The 12,227-nt window shown below is 39.9% G+C and overlaps 1 protein-coding gene and 1 long non-coding RNA gene across 9 annotated transcripts in view; one reads left to right on the forward strand and one right to left on the reverse strand.

The window, feature by feature from the left end:
- PDZRN3 (PDZ domain containing ring finger 3) overlaps positions 1-12,227 on the forward strand; it is a 129,612-nt gene that overhangs the window by 72,811 nt on the left and 44,574 nt on the right. The window lies entirely within an intron of this gene.
- LOC106019007 (uncharacterized) overlaps positions 1-12,227 on the reverse strand; it is a 133,621-nt gene that overhangs the window by 18,445 nt on the left and 102,949 nt on the right. For all 7 annotated transcript variants that reach the window (XR_011812482.1, XR_011812484.1, XR_001193487.5 and 4 more), the window contains 3 exons: positions 8,229-8,353; positions 7,040-7,134; positions 3,918-4,071 (listed from right to left, as the gene is read on the reverse strand). This is a non-coding gene — a long non-coding RNA (uncharacterized lncRNA). The remainder of the gene's footprint in view (positions 1-3,917; positions 4,072-7,039; positions 7,135-8,228; positions 8,354-12,227) is intronic.

Below are 12,227 nucleotides of genomic sequence, written 5' to 3' on the forward strand. Positions count from 1 at the left end.
GCGCGTTCAAGTTGAAGCTAGAAGATGCGGGCAAGGTTAGCTGGTTTAGGCGCATTGCTCGTCACTCACGCAACCCCACGTGGCATGTTGGTTACAGCTTGGCTGCTCAAATTGAAGCTCAGATGTTTGCTGTCCCGTCTCAGTTTCGTGCACACGCTAATTTGCAATCCGAGCGCAGCATTGTTTGTCTGGTGTCACAAGCAGCAGCTTGCGTTAGTGAGGCTCACAAGCTGCTTGTGCAATCCTTTCCTTCAGCTCAGGTGCTGTTGCCATCGTAGGGCTGCTTTCCCTTAAACTGAGAGGTAAAGAGGAGTTCTTTAACTAAAACTGACTCTCTTGTGAGGACATGCCAGAACGCTGCCTATCATAAAAAGTTTAATGCAAAAAAAAAAAAATCCATATGTTTCTTATGCTTTTGTTGATCCTAGGATATGAAGCAATTGAAATAATCTATATTGAGTTGTTGCATGTTTATTACTCAGTGTAGAATTTTTATTTTTTGTTTGGGAAAAAAAATGCTGAAGGTGAGAGAACTTAATCTACTGGCATCTGGGGAATACGAAGTTTCACGAACAGGACTGCACACATGTTCCTCCATTGTGCTGCATTTCTGTTTAACTGATTGAGAATGCCCTAAACACAGCATGTTAGCTCCAGAAAGCTTATCTGAGGATGATCAGGCGTGCTATGGAAATAACTTTCAAAAGCAAGCAACTCAAGTGAAAGGTTGGTGAATGGCTAAAACCAGCACTGCAGCTGTGGACGTCCTAGTTTTATAAATATAGATCTAGTTCCAGAAGTTACGATTAAAGCTGATGTCTTCACATCTTTACAGGTACATCTAGTTTGTAGAATACAAAGTACCTCACTATGTCAAACTGTCTTATAAAACTTGTCTATGTACACTGACTTGGAAACAACTACAGAACTGGTTAAGTCTCTGTGCACTACATCGCTCTTAGTTTGTCAGGATCAAACTAACTCATAGCACGTATTTTCTGCATACCTCATATTTGTATGCTATGAAAATTCAAACCTGAATGTTGCCTATGGTGTGATACCAGAGAAGGTAAAGTTTTGCATGAAATGTAGTCTTTCTTTTGGATGAAAAAATTGTCTTTGAATGTTCTCATTTGGGTATTTAAAACAAATGTGTTCCCAATCAAATGGCAATTTAATTGAGTTGAAATTAAATGCTAAATACAACAGCTATAGATTTTTAATATTCTCCTTCAAATCACTGCCCTTTAGCATAAAAGTAGGTTATTATCACTTTGGGGAATGGGATCATCCCAAGAAATCAAGTGGCAAAATCTTACCAAAGTCACTTCTTCTCGGGCATTTAATTGAAGAACTGAGTACACAATCACTGCATGCATTTTCATAAAGCTACTCTAGGGATGGTATGTGAAAATAATTTATGTCTGCTTTATGCAAGGTCATTAGTGCTCATACAGAACACTAATAATGACACTAAATCATCTCATACGACATTTAGCTTGTTAGCATAATAGAGTGTTTTTGGTGGAAAAAAATAATTTAATGGTAAACGCTTTATCTTTGGAAACAGAGTACTTAAAGATTGTTGGTGTTTTGATAGAATTATTTTTTGTGGGATGTTTAGCCTGTAAGTGAACTGGAAAAAAAAAAAAAAAAAAAACTTCTATAAAAACTTCTGTAAGTTAAATTTCTGTACAGTTTTGAGCAATTTTTATTTTGGGAATATAAACAACTGTACCATTAAGTGAAACAGCTGTGCACTGTAAGTTCATTTCACTTCATGAGGAGGACTTTTTTTTTGTCATTCTTTGTTTTTGTGCTGCAACATTCTTTACGGATGATTAGAGCATGTAGCTAAAACACAAGACTTTATCGTGCATACCTTCACAAACACAGAATAAGAACCAGACTTTGCCCTGAAGGATTAAAATCTAGGCAGATAAGTAGGATGAAATCTTAAAATAGAGGCAGAATGATCTCTTTCTATGAAAAAATATGCAAAAATATGATGAAGAAATAGAACTGATACAGGACTTGGTATTAAAAGAACAAACTTTGTAAAATAGAAATGGTTTGTTTCATTCCTTCAATTTAAAACCCCCCAGAAGCTTTAACTTCTTTTTGCACATAGTCATTACTACCCCAAGTAATTCAGCATTTTCCTTCTACCTAAGTTGCAAAAGCAAAGTGTTGCTTGCTTGAATGGCCCAACCTGAGCAGTTCAGTCTGGTAGGTAGACTCATTCCATCCCCACATGTACAGACAACATTACTTGCTTTGAAATTAGTAATGGAATTGCTCTAGTCTAAAAATACTGCAGCTAATGCTTGCATAATAATCTAGTCTTTAGGGTACTCAGAAAGAAACCTAAGCACAGTACTCTCCTCAAATCCACACTATCCACCTAATAAATGCCTTATCCTGTTGCACAGGTCAAGGAAAAGAAAATGCATTTACTCTCTGTCCTGTTGAACTTGTGATTCTGACTGGATCAGATTCTTCCTAGTCTGGATCTTCTTTCATCTCTCGCATGGTTACACTCAACATCATTTCCATTTATTTTTTAACCAAAAAAAAAAAAAAGTAATATAATGGTGCGAGTCTTGCACTGAACCTATTGGGATCATGGATTGTGTACAGACATCTTCAGTTAAGTCCCCTTCAGACTGCTTTGCTCGCTCAGACCCATGCACATGGTGGAATGTTCTCCCACCCTGTGTGTCCTCCTCCCACCCATGTCCTCTTCCCACCCCATCCTGTGCTTGCAGGACAGAAATGGCAATTACAGGGTGTTTGTCACATGCATTCACTGGGCCTGCCTTACTCATATTAGACTGGCCGTAAAAAGACATCATCTAGTTATATTCGTACAATGCAAGTCATAGTAACACCATTAATATGCAAGGCTGTGTGTCTTCTTATCCATTATCTCAGCCTTTTTCTTATAAGCATACATATCCGTCACTACCTGGCAGCTGTATCCGCTCATCCGCTCTTCCTTAAGACTATCCATATTCACTGATTAAGATAAAATTTTGTGGACAAAAGCTGCAAAGCAGTATCTCACATGCTGTTTATTGTTAAGGGGATATTTAATAGCTTTTAAATTCATTTAAGAAAATGGGAGCAGTGAGTCACATGTAATTATTCCCAGATAGATCATTAATTACTCGATAAAGTTTCTACATAATGCTGCCTTTTGCTTTTTTTGCCATAATGATGGGCTATTTCTCATTTATCTCAGTTTGCTTGTCAGTTATTCCAGCTCCCTTTCATCCCCTATCTGTGATATGTATGTAAATATTACAGATTGAGATTGATAAAGGTTTAAGAAAAGGCTGTTGCTTTATTGGATTACAGAAGAGTTTATGAGAAAGTCATTTGATTATTGTGTTACAATGGTATCATTTGCACCAACACACGTATGGCTGTTTTGGTACCTAAATGGTAACTGCATTTTTTGTAGGTTTGTAATTCAGCTTTAGAAATTTTAGTTTGAGAATGCCAAACAAAGACACTAATAAAAAAGTACATTTGAAACTAAAATTGCGCTTTTTAAAAGTTCACCTGGTGACACAAGGCTTGTCTTCATTTAATCACAACTTTAGATGAAGTCCTCTGAACTTTAATGTACTGGAAATCAAGTGAGCTTGCATGTACCACTGACCATTTATGTTCTTAAAGAGCACTCAGTAAATAGGCTCTAGAAAATCAAGGAGTTGGATTTGCCAATTTACATGACATCTAAATTGACTTGTTCTCCTTCCTCTCTTTTGAGACCCAGCCTTAAGAGTTCAGAAGGAAGGAGAAACATGACAGGCTGAAACTTAAGGAAAGCTCATTAGTTCTCCCTCTGTTTTCATTACTTTGCTAATTTTACTGTTGAACTGATTGGGCTGTCCCATAGCAATGTGTACCTTTTGGTGCTGCCTGATGTGGTGGTCGGAGGGCTGACAGCTTGATGATGCTCTGCAACCAGCACATGGTGTCTCTGTCCCGGCCCTTTGGTGCACCCTGAGGATGTAATGCCTTACTAGGCACAGCTCCCAGCAGCAAATACCTGGAGAAAACCTGAAACAGAGTAGTGATAACTTGCTCAGTAGCAGCTGGTGAACTCTGGGAATAAATTTATCCTCCTCCATAAACACTTGGACATTTATGAGCGTAGGCTGTGTTCATTCTCTGATACACCCAGTGCCGTTGTGAGGTTATTACTAAGTTATTATTATCCTGCCAACTAAAACACATCTAGCTGAAACATTTTAGATTAGTGTTACTCTTCCACATTACACTCTTTATTTCTCCATAAATAAACAAAAATAAAAGAACTACCACAGGAAAGCACAGAGAGCTGAACTCTCATCCCTGTGTTTGAGTCCTGCCTATTCTCAGCGTCCCAACGATTGTGTGCTTGCCCTGCAGCAGTAGATCATTCCAGCCTTGCCATGAGGGATACGTTGCTGTTAGAGTAATCATTTCAAAGTGTTTTTCCTCAAAGAAGATAGAAAGGATCGTCTGCTGTCTTGTGAACTGATAACAAGACAATCCTGTTTGTTCCATTATTGCCCTACATCTGCTCTCAATTATTCTGCAGTTAACTTAGTGCAAAACGTGGTGGGATGTATGTCAGTAGCAAGTCTTAAAACTGTCTGCAGAAGCTAAACAAAGCTTAACAAAGTTAAACACTTGAAAAGACACCCAGTCATCGTCACCAAGAACCAAGCTCAGCTGTCTGTCCAAGCATCGGGCATCTCAGGACTGAACGAGAAGACAGAGCAGATAGTGACTGTCCCAGCACCTTCCAGGCAGAGCAAAGAAGGAATACTTACGGTTAGGGCTTGTGATGAGGCTCAACTACTCAGTCTTTAGTCTTGGTTGTAGCACTTCTGCAATCTTGCTTAAAAAGTAGCTGCCTGGTTGTTTTAAGTACCTGAATTGTTGGGTAGATGCCCTTGTACCAGGGGATTTGTAACATCTTTATAACGGCAAATATATTGGCCAAAATGAAGATTCAGAAAGTCAGATACAAAATTCATTCTTTCTGCAGCACAGGTGTATGGTATAATGGTGAATTTATATAGCCCATATAAATGGAATACAGAATCAACCCTAGATAATGGAGCTAGAAATACTTGTTATTAGCATCACTGATGTTCAAATACTGAGGAACATTGGCAGTAAAATGGGAATTAGGTCGGGCCACCAGCTGAACACTAAATTTGTATTCTTGTTTGGAGAGTTAATGCAAATACACCTCACCAGGCTATCCAAGATTAAAGCATATTTCATATTTCCTGGTCAAAGTAATGTTCTTTGGAAAACTAATGAAAAAGGAATTTGTCTCACAGGGGGCTGAGGAACTCAGATACCAGCCTGGGGAAGCAATCTGCTCAGGCTGTGGCACTGATGATGTTAACCCAGCCCTCCACAAATTACGTTCCTATCAGCCACAGAGATAATCTATGATGTAGTGTGGTGTGGTCACAAAATAAACCGAGGGGAACATCTGAATTTCTAGACTCTTTGATATTTTCTTCAGGTTCTCATGGGATGTGTGTGCTCCCCAGAGCCTCATGTGAAGGCGTTTGAAGTCTACAGAAATCTTTCTATTGACTTCATAAAGCTTTGGAGTAGGCTTCTAAGGGGATGGGTGTAGAAATGTGCTTCGTATCTCTGGATCAATGTCATAAGCTTTCCTTGCCTTTAAAGGAAAAGCTCTGTTTTTAGAGAAGCACAGTACAATACAGAACAGCCAGAAACACAGCAAATGTTCTCCCTTATCACTCAATACAACTTGGAAACGTGTTGTTTTGGAGCAACAGCCTAATACCGCCACAGTTTGTTTAGCATCTTAGCTATGTTTTAGGATACTGATTGCTGTGGGATTTTAATGCCATTCCCAGATCCTGATCTAGGCCCACCCACCGCCGTCCCACAGGACAGTCAGTGACTGGCTTGGCAGCTGGAACACCGACCTGGGATAAATCAAACCCAGAGCCTTGAGATAAAACACCTTTTCCAGCTGCTGGCTTACCAATCAATATGTGTTTCTACTGCTGTTGCATTTAACATGTGGGACTTCACAACTGATTAGCAAAAGTCTCTTGTAAGAGGAGCAGAACTCTCCAAAATCATATTTATGGAACTGGTATAACATAGCCCTTTTGTACATGAGAAGATGTGTGGTACACATCTCCATCTGTAGGGGGAAAGTGTTTTATATATTTCATGTTAATGACTGCAATACACTTAGTAACAATTTATACAAATTTCACCTTTAAATTTTCTAAATACACCATTGAAAGAAAAAAACCCTACTTTGGAATTACAGAAAGGGTCCAAACATTTTATTGTAACAATATATCTGTCATTTTATGAAATGAGTTGTTTTAGTTCTGATTCAGTACACACACAAGTCAATGAACATAATAATGGCATTTGCTACATGCTTGAGCCTGGAAGAAAGGGTTGATAAGGGAAGATAGGGTTGAGCCATTTTGATGCAGCCATCTTGCTTCATTTCCCGAAAAGTAAGCAAGGGACTATATTTATCTTTGTCAATAATATGTGATATATTATTTCTTATATGTCATAGCATAGAAATTGGGTTTGGTGACTTAAATTTACATTCCAGTTTTAACAGGAGGAGAGTCGTGATTTAAATTATTTTTCACTGAAACGGTAATGGTTGATGTGTTGGAAAACAGTCTGTGTTGTATAACCCTTTCTAAATAGGACAATAATATTTGATAAATATTTGTTAATTCTTTTTAATTGCTGTTTTGTTTTAACTTCATTAGTCATTCAGAACCAGGTTTATTGCTTCTTTTTCACCTCCTAAAAGAGATGGCAGTAGGAGATGAAAGAAAAGGCTGCTTTATTTTTTTGAACCTGAATGTAAAGGTAGAGGCTATTTACATTTTAGTGATGGAGATTAAAGCTTTGGTGTTGGAACCTTCTGGCCCACATTCTCCAATACCAGGCAAACTGAATTTGGCATAAGCCCAAAGAGGGAAGAGCAAATAGGGGTTACAGCTACCTGGAAAGTCCTCTCTGATCTCAGCATGGTCCTGCTGACAGTGCAAAAGGCTGGACCCACCAGACTTCTTTCACACCCCTGACTCCTCATTCTTGCTAGAATAGATCAAAAAAAAAAATTCCGTTGTGCTATTTCATAAATAAGTACATAACCTTACTGCGCTTCAGACAAAGGGTGAGGGTGTGGGAGCCCACAAGGAGGACGTGGGATCCAGGCTGCTTCTAAAGGAAGCGTTTCTTCTGCTTTAGAGGAGGATACAGGGGGTGACCCGTTAGTCATCTCTAGCCCTCGGGGTGCTGGCTCTGCCACTAAATTAGGCCTTTTAAAATCAAGGAGTTCAATGGTAGGTAATGGGGGGTTGTAAAGTAGGGTTCAGCTTTTGCACGTTTTTTCAGTCTTAAAACTTCTCCAAACCTCAGTATGTCCGATCCACTAATAATGCCACAATATATGTATTTCTATTAGACTTCCTATTGAACGCTAGTCTAATACCTTTGCTCTCTTTATTTATGATGAGATTGTTTCCAGCTACTGTTAATTTATTTTACACAGCCCATGATGTAATCGTTAAGCAGTTGTAATGAAGATTGAAGGTTTAATAATGCCAAGTGTTACAAATTTCTATTTAATCATTCCTAAATCGATTAGTTACTTTCACCCAAATGCCGTGCCACTGAAACACAGAGAGCTAAAGATACAAACCGCTGTGGCCAGTGTTTGATAAATGTTATTTTGGTGCGGTGGTAATTGAGTTATTGAATTTACTCATCTTCCAAATGATGTTTGCATTGTCTCAGCCATATGTGTTTAGGGCCAGGGGAAGGTCATTAGGAGCTTCAGACCGGGGGCATGTTTGGGTTAAAGTGATTTTGAACAGCCAGTGTTGAGGTTAGTCAATTAAAAGAAATAGCACAGTGAGATGCTACAGAAGGGCATGTTATGGGCTGGTCAGCAGGGAGGTCCCAAAGGCCTGTTTAAAATAGTCCAAAGAATCTGTAAGTGAATGTCTACTCCTAGCCCCGGGCTCTTTAGCCACTGACAAATTGCTGTGTGAGATGCCCTTCACTTAAAGCAGGTCTCAGCTATAAACAAATGTCACACTCTCGTGGCTACGTATAGGACAAGCCTGTAAAGGCCAAGATAATATATTAAATGATAATACCTTTTATATATATAAACACACCCTTACATGAACTTCCTTACGGGAAGATGAAGGCTGCAGATGGGAAACAGCAAATTCTTCAGATCTGACTTCGGTGGCAGGGACCGTCCTGGGCTGGGCCAGCGGCTCGTGTGGGTCATTGCTGCTGAGCCCTGCATGAAGATCAACACCACATTCAGGGGATTATTCAATAGGATAAAGCTGTTTCAGAGATAGAATTCAACAGATAATATATTTATATCTATATCCTTGGACACAGACTATGTGAGTGTTTTGTTCCCCCCCAAGAGAGCATCACTTCTACTGCAGACTGCGTGCTGATGAACGCATCTCTGCTGATCAGCTTTGACTGAGTAGGTGGAAAGTTTCCCCTCAGAATTAGATAACCCCTTTCCTGAGTGACCAAACAGCGTTTTCAGCAGAGTTCAAATATCCAGTGATCGCTGCCTGCATTTGGAAATGGTGTAGGATTAAAAAGGAAGGAGTTTTGTCATTTTTCGGATGTTTATGAACAATTGGACTGTCAGAACCAAATGAGCAGGAGAAGCAGCCCTCCGTGTTTCTCACATAATTGCAGACATTTTCAGGGACCTGATATGCTCTCCTCTGAACAGTCACTGGGAAGAGCAAAGCCTCACTTAAGGTCAAAAATGAGCCCATTTTATTTCTAATACTTGGCTGTTGGCTGTATAGAGAGACCCTTCTTTGGCTCTGAAACACTGGAGAGAGGCTCCTGCTCTCCAATTTTCTGGTGTGCATTCCTTAAAAAATCTATTGTTTTATAAATAGTGATTTGTATTTTATTTCTGTCCTCTAAACACTATTTAAATCAGAAGTAATAATTTCTAATCCTGTAAAATGCCCAAAGCTTAAGTCAATAAACATTTGATGAATATATCGCCCAAGGACATTCTGTGTGGCTGATAAATGCTCGTTGCAGGAGTGCCTGGCAGCTTTTGTGGTTAAACCTTTGCTTTTATACAATTAAATGGGCGACTGACTCCTTCAAACACTGGACACACTCTTAAATGCTAATTGCACGAGGAGTCGGAGAGCTTCTTGTGGGCAAATGAAACAAAGACCTTTCCTTTGGTGCCAGGAAATGAGCAGCCAGAGCTGGGGTCATCGGGCTCTGGTTCACCAGGGGTTCCAGGAGCAGAGGGCTGTTAGGGCACACTGCCCAGGTCCCCTACAACTTTTGGGGTCTCCGTCCAGGCTGGGTGTGAGGTGCTCCTCTGATTGTCCATCCTGCCTGGCCAAGGCTTCTGGCCCACAAGGCTGCTTCCCGTGGAGAGAAGGGACAGGACGGGATGGGATGGGATGGGACAGCCACCTACTGCTGCCCACCCCAGAAGGGTGTTTATTCTCTGTCCAGTGCTGTGTAGCAGCTGAGACATTTTCAGCCTCCTCAGTTACTCTACCATATGCCAAATTTGTAAAATCTTGTTCACATTTTTTTTTCTCCCTTTAGCCAAAGACAGCTCTTTAGGAGAGAAATACGGAGCTGACAATTACACTGCTTCCTGCTGTGAATAAACTGTAGGACATCCTTAGCCATCAGGCTTTACAGGGAGACCTGAGAAGTATCTTTAGCCTTTCTTCCCTGTGTTGATGAAGTTACAAAGTGAGGCACAAGCAGTTTGACTGTAACATTAGAGATCAACCAGGGAGAATATCCCATTTTAATGTACCGTAGGTCTTGTGCGCTGACTTCTACATCAGTCAGGCAGAAATGATGGAAACAAAGTGTGAGAAAAGGAAACGCTAATTATTGTTATCTCTAATGATCACTGGTAACATAAACAAAGCATTTAGAGACTCTGGGTATTTATTGTCTGTATTGCTGTAGCCACAATGTCACCCAGGACCGCATCTCACATGACAAGGAACAATTAAATGAAAATGTGTCCAGGCTATGCCCCTGCCAAACTGAATCATGACCCTTCTTTTGGCAGCCTCCTGCATGAATCCACCCCTTGGGGAATACCAGGCGGTAGCTGATTTGCCAGCTGACGTGACACATACATTTTTTTGTGCATGTATGTCATGTCAGTGACATTACGCAGTCACTGAAAGCAGAGCTTATGCCTCAGCAGAATGCTCTATTTTTAAGATTGCTTAAATGTTCGGAGATGAACAGCAAGGTCCAAGGAGAAAGGCAGCGTCTCTTCATAGACATTTGCTTTGTTCCAAATCAAAATTCATAGCCATTTGATTTTAAAATACACTGTACAATATACACAGATGTAAGTGTATTAAATTACCTAGTTTGAATATAAACAGCTGCGGATGTAGTAGCTGAGAGCACCTGGGGAGTTGTATTCTACAGACATAGGATTTTCTGTACAATTCATTCAATTATAGCGTGAAATGTGTCTAAAAGAGTTATTTGAAGGGCTTTTGTTCTCCAGCACAATATCTGCCTCCCACTCCCTTCTTCCTTTTGTACGGAAGCCCCAGAACACAGTCCAGAAAGGGAAGAAGATGTAAGAAGCATCTTCTGCTGAGGAAGGCCAGGCGGCTGCACAGCCAAACAAACTTAGCACACAACTTGCAGGACGCTGGTACATTAGAGGAGGTTTGAGTAACTGTCTTGTCTGTGTAACATACAGCTCTTCACTTGGATTCAGCTTGTTTCTATTTCCTCTACAGCAAATATTTTCTTTATTTCAATTAAAGATGACTCCCTAGCTAAAGGAACAAGCACAATAAACCCAGTGAGAAGCTTTGTACAGTATCTGTGGAAATGCCTATTTCATTTATCTGGCTGTAGCTACAGGTTAGCTTGTTCCAACTGCCTGATCAGCTTGGCATAGCATTTATACCACACCTGAACTGGCGTTTGGCCCGAGCATGGAAGTTTAGTGGCATTTAGGCACTGTGGAGTATCTGCCCTGGTCTCCAGGTACTGCTTGAAAGGGCTGCAGATCCTCCCATGTCCTCCATCCTATCTGTCATCTCAGTCCTTCTTTTGTAGTATGGCTGTTATATCAGTTTTTAGGCATTTGCTTTTTTTAAAGGTCATCTCAGATCTTTACCTCTCCCCCTTTTTTTCTGCCTTTACAGAAGGGTACTTTCTGAAACCAGATCTGAGGCAGTTGGATAGCATTTTCCAGGCATCCTATGTCTCTCCTTGCTAACGGATGCTTGAAGCACAAGGAAGGCCAGTAAATGCAGATTTGGGTTTTGAAAAATACAATCATCAACTATTTCAGACAAGAGAAGAATCATAATATATTCTCAAATTTATAATTTGTCATTACAGCCATTAAGTCCAACATGATTCCTTTAAGATAATCCACCTATTTTTACGTGAACTGTTGCTGGTATTAATCAGCAAGGAAGGTGCAATGATCATCCAGGATCATTCTACAGACATGAAAACTCCTACCATTGATTAAGCGTAATGTTTACCATAAAAAGTCCCAAGCCCTAGTACTTCAGTACTCAAAAGTATTGCTGATATTTGCAGTTGTTCCAGAGTAACCTTTTGTCCATCTAATACAGTGGCTGGGTCTGTGTCTTTCTACAGTTGTAGTGTGAGACAACATTAATTTTACCAGAATCCTAATATGAATAGTCCTAATAAGAAACGTTTCTTCTTTACAAAGACATTCATTTCTGCAGTTGTTGATGGTATAGATTAGGACTTTCCAGGACAAACTCCTCAAAGCTGATCAGTTTTTCAAAGCCAACATACAACTCAAAGACATTTAATACAAGCCGTTGTTCAATTTATCCTATCTTGGAGTACCAACACTTTTAATAAAATTAATAAATAGGCACCCCATGGCAAGCAGGATTAAATTACCTCTTTTTTTCCCCCTAATTAGACTTCAGACAATGTTATATTATGTGGTTAAGGGAAAGGAACTTTGCCTCGGATTTCAAAGTGGTGAATCTCAGTTTAATTCTGCTAATGGCAGCTAACACAGATGGCTAAAAAGAGTAATTATCTTCTTTAGCTTTCTGCCACCTGCCACAAGTGAACTGTTTTCTTTAATTGCTCGGAATTACTCTTAATCA

The sequence above is a fragment of the Anas platyrhynchos genome, chromosome 13, assembly GCF_047663525.1.
Source record: "Anas platyrhynchos isolate ZD024472 breed Pekin duck chromosome 13, IASCAAS_PekinDuck_T2T, whole genome shotgun sequence".
In the NCBI taxonomy this organism is placed as follows: domain Eukaryota; kingdom Metazoa; phylum Chordata; class Aves; order Anseriformes; family Anatidae; genus Anas; species Anas platyrhynchos.